The sequence below is a fragment of the Ipomoea triloba genome, chromosome 11 (assembly GCF_003576645.1).
Source record: "Ipomoea triloba cultivar NCNSP0323 chromosome 11, ASM357664v1".
NCBI classification, from domain to species: domain Eukaryota; kingdom Viridiplantae; phylum Streptophyta; class Magnoliopsida; order Solanales; family Convolvulaceae; genus Ipomoea; species Ipomoea triloba.
In genome coordinates this window covers 1,135,840-1,146,046 of record NC_044926.1, presented here as the reverse complement: position 1 = coordinate 1,146,046, position 10,207 = coordinate 1,135,840, and the positions used below count along the sequence as shown (strand labels likewise).

Below are 10,207 nucleotides of genomic sequence, written 5' to 3'. Positions count from 1 at the left end.
TTACTAGTTATCAATTATATTGGTCTTTTTTCAACTTGCTAAAATATAGATAGAGATTAGCGATTTTATCAAATTTTCTGAAAACCATCTAGGATGGTCAAAATTTCCGACCAGTCATCAAAAGTAAGTGATCTAAATTCCGTAAATATGTCTAACAACCTTTGTCAATGGTTAGCATTACCGACCATTTTCAACGGGACGAAGAAGTTCTCAAATCTTTAGAGTGATTGAAAAGATCATTTCTGACTGCAAACCCTAAGTTTCCAACCACTTTTCTTTTAACGAGGTTTTCTCCTCGCCCTGTGACCCTAGCCGGCAAAGGATCACAATGAGGTAAACCAACCTAGGTTACCCATAGCTGAAGTTTCCAACCACTTTTTGATGGTTGAAAATCAAGCTGTGAATATAACAGCTTCAATTCAATATTCACTGTCTCTTTTGTTGAGAATGAAAAGTATGCATGTATGATCAAGATTGTTAGCAGAGTCCCAAGAGGATAGTACAGATGAAAATATGACCAAAAACAGACAACACCTAGCTGCATAGCTACATTAAACTTCATAAGTCTACACAGCATATCCTGGTTTGTTTCACTAGTCTGGTTATTCCTAACAACTCAGGAATTCAATTACAAACAAAATCGCAGTGTATATATAATCCCCCGAAATTGCAAGCATTCAGTTTGGAGTCTGGAAATGCATACAAGGCCTTCTTCTCCTACCAGATTTTCGAATACATCCACATACTCGGGATTCTTGACTTTCTTCCAAAACAGTTTTTATCCCGAAGATACGCTTTAGTCTTTTCGCATCATGGTATTGTTGTTAGCATCTGAGTAGCCTCTGCAGCTCTGTCAGAGGCTCTCGGACCTTCAGCTCAAATGAATTATGTTCTATATTCTATCTGCAAATGCGTGTAATGGGGGAGGAAGAGGTGAAAACCCGTTTTAGTGGAGAAAATGAGCATTCATTGGAATTGTCAATATAAAGATTTGCGTTTTCTCCAGCAAATACTGTGGTAGAGCTCAGCAGGAGAATATGAATTGAAAACCAAACCAAGTCAAAAAGAAAGATGCTAGAAGGATAGTAAGTTTCACCTTATCCACCTTCCCAATAATGGGTGTAGTGCCTCCATGAGAACACTAACTTTGAAGCTGCAATGATACTTGAGTTTCAGCACTTTAAATATTACATGAGAAATGACAAGCCTTTACGCAATTTAATTTCCATTTAGCCCCTCCTTTTCTATGTATCCTCCACCTGTTGGCACATTCTCCTGGACCAGCTCTTCTCAGGTTAGCCCATAGCATTTTGGAAATACAGAACAATAAGCAAACCGCCTTTTTAGATTCAAAGGGAGATGATAGTAACTCAATTTTGAAGACGTAGAACATAACCTTTCTTGGGCAACAATTCCATAAGGTGCTATCCGATACTTCATTCCAATAACCAATGTCCAGTTTAGTGGCTTAGAGACCTCCTAGTGTCTTAACAATTAAAGACAATCCTCTATGCCATCGCTTTATCCGTTTATTCAATGCCCCAACCACGAAAGGGATCAGTAGATCATTCAATGCCCATAGTTTTCAATCCAAATATGATCCAAAACAGTTAAGTAATTCTTTTTGTTCACTACATGTTTCAAACGACTTTGACGTAGTTCTAAATGGTTTAGTAATGGCTGGCTCAATTGGAGCCTTTGTCATATTCACAACACTGAAATGATCAACAACACAAGCACTTTAATGTCAAAAGCTTCTTCAATTCTTTTGTCATTGTAGACGATCTGAGCAAGCCACTCCTTTCAGCAGCAGCCCTCGAGAATTCGATTAGTTCCTTTCTACATTTCTTCCATAAACATGGGATTCTACTAGCAATGCAGTACTTGGAAACCGATATATTTTTTCATGCCCAGATTTTCCACTACTTATAAACCAAAAGAACCCTTCCACTTTGAAATGTATTCCAACTTGTCAACTAGATCTTAATCTTTGACTATTCATCATCAAAACTCCAATTGCATACCTGATTCAAAAAGCTCAGAGCTTTTCACTCCATTTTGCATCACAGTGTCTCAAGCTCCTGCACATTCCTCGTCTCCAAAAACAGCATCCACAATCATATCAATCCACGTCTCAATTGCTTGATGATCATCTTGCTTGTCCTCTGCATCATCAAATAACAGCCATGTTAGTGACTATGCAATCTTGAGTTTCTCAAGCAGCCACCCAGTGATGTTTCACCCATTCAATATGCTTTAGCCTGCAAAGGCTAAAAGAGGGGCAACCCCCAGCCAATTATGTTGACTTAATAACCGCAAAGTTACAAGTTTGACTCCAGCCAAGTATTATTGACATTGGTTTGAGCCGATAAGCTATGACAACCTAGGCTGGTTTAACTCCCTATGGTCCTTTACCGGCTAAAGGTCACAAGACAAGATTTATTCTGGGCAAACCCTCATGTATTGGTTGTGGACTTGTGGTTTCCTAGTCATTAAAAAAAAAAAAAAAAAAAAAAAAAAAAAAAAAAAACTTAAGAATACTGGAGTATGCTTTATAACAACATTGATATTTCTAATCAACTCTACAATCCTACTTGGTACTACTAAAAATTTTCTATTCCATGCCATCTAAATTTCTTAGAAGCAAGGTTGAAATTGGATTCAGGAAACAAGAGCCTTTGCCGATTGTTTCCCAATCCCCATAGTCAACAAAGGCTGCTAATACTATACTATACTACTACTAATGACAATGGGGAATTCATTCACATGCTGCAAACAGTTCAACTTGCCTGGGAAAGTTGAAAGTTGAAAACTTTAGGGATTATAGAACGGATGAGAAGGATAAATGCAGGCAATGGACCGAACCAAATTCCGCAAACAAAAAGTGCTGAAGATGAATCGCAATGGATAGAGAAGGGGCAGTTACCAAACAGCGTAATCTCGGAATGGATTGAACAGATGGTGAACTGAAAATTGAGAGATGAAATCCTAACTTTCACTGTCATCTTTCGCCGTCGATCTCCTCCGCCGGAGAGATCGCGTATGGGCCTGGAGGGAAATTTGCTCCGGCATGTAACGTTTGGTTTGCCAGCTTCGTTATTTAATGTATATCTATATCTATTATGGATCATGGAAAACCCTATAAAGACCTTAATTTCAAATATTTTCTTTTTATAAAATGATTTAGTCAATTGTTTTCAAAAAGAAAAAGAAAAATTAGTCAAAATATCAAAATTATAAATTATGGCGACCGAGTAATATAATCATCACATCTACCGGTGAAGAAGATTATAAATCGTTTATGTATAATTTGTAAGATACTACACATAATGAATTTATTTATTGGACTATTACAAAATTTTCTTTCTCACCTAAAAAGAAATAAAATTTTGTTATAAAATTTCATTTAACAAAATTTATATTACACTTACTTTTATTTTTTTTCATTACTCTAAGCTGTTGAGACCATTTGTGGATAGTGCTGAGTGTCAATTCATTTTTTTTCATCCAACTAGTAAGAGACATATGACAATACTAACATTTTTCACATGATAGAAAATATTTAAAGTTTATTGTTTAGTTTCGACACTCTTTCAAATGAGATAAATTAACACTAGTGTTACAATATAAAACTAAAGAACTTAAGAGTCGACACAACTGAATTACCTACATATTGTCAGATAACTAAAATACCCTCTTTCTTTTCTTTTTTTTAGCTATTAAAAAGTGTCTATTTATTGAAACATGAAACACACTATAGGTCAAATAAAGAAACAAAAAAAATATTACCTGATAAAATACGTTGAATATTGATTCAGTTGAATTAGAAAAATATGTTACGTCAAATAAAATTTATCTCGTAAAAAAGCACATTACTAGATTTAGTTTTTTTTTTTTTTTTTTTTATCGACGACCCAACTAAAAAAAAAAAAAAAAACGTGCAACAGGCAAAGCCCAAAAGTACAAACAGCAGAAGTAAAACGGAACGGGCCAAACGGTGTTTCCTTTTCCGTCGAACGGCGACACAAAAGGCCGCATCGGCAGACGGTCCGACAGCAACGCGAGCAGGCGAGGGGAAAGTCCCACGTGCATGCTGGGCACGTGAAGGACACGCACGTGCAGGATCCCTGGTGGCCCCCACCACGAAGATTGCCGTGGGCCAGGGGACGGGGATTACGAAAAGGAAAAATCATGGGTGTTGTCTGCACACCATGTGGAAAAGCTCTTTAAGTATTATAAGTTTTTTATTTTTTAGCTATGATGGGCTGGCCGCCCGTCAGGCCCGTCACTTTTTCTGTTAAAGTCCATTTTCATTGTCATCCACTCCTAAAGACCCAATCTTTTTCAACCATTTTTCACTCTCTTTTTTTTTTTTTTAATATGCTACAAAGTTTAATAATGGAGTAATTATTATTTTACTACCTATACTTTTTTGAGAGTATATACTCCTACCTATCATACTAATGTGGGGTAATGGGTTCCAACCATCTCAAATGAATTTTTGTGGTCTAGTCTAAAAGGCATTAGTATAATTTATATTTAAGCCCTAAACGAAATACTTTCAATTAGTTCTTGAGCAATAGTTAATGGAAATTAATCTAAGAAGTAGCTTCAGCCTTGATAGGATTAACCCTTACCCAACTTAAGCCTACACTTGGTTTAAATAGGATTTAGTACTCGAGTAGAGCCTGATCCGATCATCACTGACCTGAAGAGCTCACCTTCTCGGCTTAAATTCAGACTGAGCAAAGCGTTAGACGATCAGGTGAACGAGCTTACCAATCATTTTGCACTAACCACATTAGGTCGGGCCGAACTACCGACCGGTGATACTTAGTGCCCAATGACCAATTCCTCCAACCGAATATAGCGGCGAAACACCCAAATAAGTCATGAATCTTAGAACACATGGATGGCCCACTGAGGGCCCCGACCTGGCCTGTGCATGCGGTCCACGTCCCACACATGCCGAGATACTAATACATGTTCTCTCCCCACTCCTATAAATACCACATGAATTGCAAGAAAGACGAACTTTTTTAGCATCTTTGCCACACAAACTTTTAGCCCGGGAACCTATGACCCACTATTACGTGAACTAAGCTAAAAAAAACTTAAACCAACGAGCAAACTAAGCAAAAGAATTGAACCATAACCAACCTCATCCCGATACGAGCCATTATAAATCCCCATATTTACTACATCAAGCGCAGTTCTCACAAGTCATAGCTTGACTGGACAAAGAAAGTGGATATTGTGAGAACACGATGTACACTTTATTGATGATCACGTCTAAATAGTGGAGGATATATATGTCTAAATTGCGAATCGATTTACATATTTACGACAGTCTAGCTATTAAAGTGTCAAGGATAGGGTATAAGTAAATGGATAGCATTAGAGGGATGTGATCTTTAAAATCTATTATTGTCACTTTATGTACCAAAATTTTATTATGAGTATTATAATTCTGTCTCGTTATCCTCCATTATTTCATTTATGAGTTAATTACTTATCATTGGACATATACCAACCAGCTATAAAAGAAAGAAAAAAAAAAACAATAAGAAGACCACCTCCAAAACTAATTAACACGTTAAGGCCTGTTAGTATATGTAGTAGATCTCGAAAGTTAATACCAATTTTATTTTATATGCATAATGTCATAATTGAATGAAAATTCAATTATTTATTTTGAAAATTCCATATTTATTTTTATTTGAAATTTAAAAATTTTAGATATATAAATTAGCATTTAAAAAAAGAGAATAAAAGAAACACCCAAATCTTCTGAACAAATAATTCGAACGAATAATGTCAAAGAAAGACACAATTTTTTTTTCAAAAAGTGCTTGAAATTTATATAGGTGCTTTTGACGAATTAGCATGCAGCTATCAAAATGTGTACACCTTTGAACCAATTAATGATTGTTTAGCTGGGTGGAAAGTGATATAAAAAGAAAATAAGCCTATAAGGAAATTATTTACAAAATATATATTGTGTTTAGGTGGACCGAAAGCATTAAAAAAAAAAGTAATAATTAGAGATCATATAGGTTTTTAGAGCGATATACAAATTATATCTCAAGTAAATTATCTGATAATGTTAATGAATTTGATTAGTTGATTGCATTAGCTGATTGTATAAAGATGTTTGATAAATTAGTTGTTAATTGATAGATAATTAAGCATGATCTCAATTTTGAACTAGTTCGATGGCTACTTGATTTTTTATATTTATTTTTTGTCTGACAACATGTTTCTTGAATACGTCAACTAAGATCACACACTTAAACTGATATTGTTTGTGTCATGTAGGATTTTGCATTTAAAAAATCGAGATCTCTTATTGTCCCTATATTTTGATAATATGAAAATTTATACATCTACTTCAAATTCCTCTCCACTATATTTCCTTCAAAATTATATTTGAATATACAAATAGAAATTAAAGCATATATGTTCATTTCCCCATTTTTGGAATACAAACTACTCCTTACTTCTTGCATTAATGCACCATTGTTTGAAATAACTTAAAGAGTGTTGCTTTTATACTTGTACCATTTCAAATTTATTATTGCCCAAGTGTCTATATTGTGTGTGTAGTGTATGTATATGTGGGCCCATATGTATTTTTTAAATAATAATACAAGAAAATATTCTTAAGCTGGCATGTCCCACTAATTTGTTGCATCAATTGCCTCAAAAGAAAACCTCTTTTTCTTTCAAATGGATACCTTTCATTCATTTTCAAAGGACAAATGTTTTCAAACTTTCATGGATGCACTAGTGTGCCATTTCACCACTCATATATTGGTTATTACTGTATTTTTTTTTAGTAATATCGACTCTGTTATAAGGTAGTATCTGTTTAATATATTTTTTCTATTTATTGTACTTCAAAGCTAGAGTCAATATTGATCTCATCACCGGATTCGATTTTGTGATCTTCCCTCAATGAGAGTCACAGATGTGTCAACTGAACACAATGTGTTTGGCTGGTGAATGGAATAATTTGCGGGAAAATACTTCGGCTCAATTTGTGAACGTGAACGATTGAAGACTTAAGTCCACCATACTGTCACAACTGATTTGAACGAAAAAAAAACAATAAAAAGTTATTTTTCCATCAATAAAATAATGTCAAAATAACATTGATGATTGTTTGTTTGACTTGAATTAATAACCTAAACACCTTTACATTATTTTGATACACAACACCATATTGTACTATAAGATTTTGAGATTTTTTTCCCTGTATATCAACATGAAATTGAAAACTTATGGCCCTAGTACAGTAGTACCATTAATATAGAAGTATGAGTTGGATGGTCTTTTTAACACATGTAGACTTGCATAGATGATTTTTTTAAAATGTTGTTCCAACTACATATCATTTAATTTGAAGGTGGGACAATGCCTATAAAAATATAATATTAATAAAAAAGGACAAATTAAATGACAAAGTAGCAACAGGAGAGCCATGCCCCTCCCCCATACCCTTCATTTTGTTTATTTGTTTTCTTTACATATTAATGGTCCCACGACTATACTAATTTCATTGTTATAGTTCCTGACATTTATTTTCATTCAAAAGTACTGTTCTTGATTATTAAATTTGTAAATGTTTTAGTCGTCTAACTTACTATAACATGTAAATATTTGAAGAAATAATGCATATGAATCACTAAAATATGTCAAAAATCGAATAGTAGCAAATGATATTATATGGAATTTGATAGTGGTTTAATTATTTTAATTCTCGATCTTTTATTTTGTCCAATAATATTTTTTTATTATCAAATTTGTAGATATTTTAGTTATTTTGAACCGAACAATGCAAAATAGGGACAAAATCAAATATTAAAAAAATGCTATTAGATGAAATATGATATTGGTTTCATTATTTAAATCCTCGATATTTAATTCCGTCCGATAATGTTCTTGATTATCAAATTTGTGCATATTTTACTCATTTGAATGAATAAAATATGTACATATTTAAACGAGAGTCACGGGACAATATTTCTAAATGACTGCAATATGTACAAATATGATAATCAATAATATTATTGGACAAAATTAGAAGTCAATAACTAAAATAGTGAAATCAGTACGTAATAATTTTTTGAATGAATTATAATTACTGGTATAGTACATTATTGTCTATGCTAAATTGCTAAGCTACCTATCATGGAAGCCCTTTCATTTTCCCTTTCTCTCTCTAGTGCATGATAGATACATAATGTGTATGTATATGTTTTAGACATTATATTATACTAATCATAATCATCATCATCATCATCAAAGTAGTATCAATAATTCAGCCAGATTGAGTAAGTGACTACTCCCCCCTTCCCCCCTTTTTCTTCCATGTATTTATATATACACACACATCTGAAGTGAGTGAAAGTGAAAGGAGTGGGGCCCATGTCACATTGGAACATGACCCCCCTAGTGATACCAAATAATCATGCTTCTACTATAGGACATTAGTTTTTGTTGCTTAATTAAAATATTGCAAAGAGAATTAATTAGCTTGAAGATGCTTTCTTTTCCCTTTTGCCCCTTAGACATGAATATAATTTGACATTTTGTGGTGTGTGTGGAGTGTTTTGGGCTCCATATGTATAGTAATTATTATGTCAAATTTTAACTAATTTATAATCGAGGGCAAATTATTATGTGGACTCGGGTCCACCTTGCAATTATCGTTTTTAATTTGTTTACTCACTTAAGCTAAATTAATGAGAAAAGCTATTACGCGAGTGCTGATTGCACCGAGTATAATTTAAAAAAACAAAACTTGGGTTGTTTTCGATGCAATGAAAATAATGTCCCTTTTGCACTAGATACAAACTTCAAAAGTGTTCACATTCTTTTTTTGTTATACCTACTGCAATTGATATCGGTGAGTGCTGATGAACAAATTAAAATTTTATTAAATTAAATCTCATGAAGAAGTGTTTTTTCATAATTTGAAGTTCTACTTAACACAAACATAATTAATATCAATATGCGAGCCTTATTTTATCATGCTTGAAAAACCTAAGTTTAACCATTAACAAACAAAATTATATATATCATTTGCATTAATATTAGATGTATTGACGTAAAAAATAAATTTATATATAACGTAATTATTGTTAATCAAATTGAATATTTAAATGAAATTAATGGATTAGTCACATGTTTGGATTAATGATTGATTTTATTATATGGACAACCCCAGCTCATTAGCTTATCCATCTATCTTCAAAATTCTTACAAGATATATGCTTTGCATGGTTATATATACATATATACATATACATATACATATACATACATACGTACGTGTATATATATATATATATATATATGTTTTTAGTTGTGTTTGATAAATATATAAATACTAATAATTTGATTTTAAAAACTCATAATACTTATCGTAGTGGTAAATTAGTTTAAGTTGCTTATAGTTCACCTTCTTAATGAGAGTTTAAGCTTGAAATTTCGTAGTTACTTAATTAACAGCATAGTCAACTCGATTAGAGTTGACCCGCAATATTATTATTATTATTATTATTATTATAACAATAGAGCAATAATATTTGCACTTTCACTAACTAATTGTATCATTAGTGGTGATATATCTAATTAAGTTGTAATTACTCAACTAGATAAAACTAACTAATTGTATCACTAGTTAACTCATCTAATTCCTTTGTAATTACTCAACTAGTTAAGACTAACTAATTGTGTCATTAATTGTAATTTATCTAATTAATTTGTAATTACTAAACTAGTTAAGTGACATGATCATTAGATTTAGGTTATAGCATTTTTGGCCTATTTAACTTAAGTTATAGCATTTTTGGCCTAGTTAACTTAATAATTTTTTGTTAATGATCGATTTGACTTAAAAGGGACATGGACAAGACATATTTAAAACATTTAATCAAACTTTGAAGTTACTCCCGCGTTCGAATAGCCAATCAATTTAAAATAAATTCATAAATTTTAATTTGTTAAAAATCGCATGATAATATATCAATAAGTTCATATAAGCCTTGAAAAGAGTGATTGAATGGATGAAACACGATTTTCGTACTATAAAATTAATACATCTTATAGTATCGATTGATACGGTATATATCATGCTTTGTAGAATCATGTACATTGAGTAATGCTTATAATGTTGACCATGTTTCAAGTAGCAATATAA

At 32.5% G+C, this 10,207-nt stretch overlaps 1 long non-coding RNA gene across 1 annotated transcript; it reads right to left on the bottom strand.

Annotated features, from left to right (window-relative positions):
- Positions 1–436: 436 nt before the first annotated feature.
- On the bottom strand, positions 437–3,087 carry LOC115996380. Its single transcript, XR_004093600.1, has 3 exons — positions 2,927–3,087; positions 1,097–2,165; positions 437–903 (listed from the first exon to the last, which is right to left on the bottom strand). It is a non-coding gene; the product is annotated as an uncharacterized LOC115996380 (long non-coding RNA).
- Positions 3,088–10,207: the final 7,120 nt, after the last annotated feature.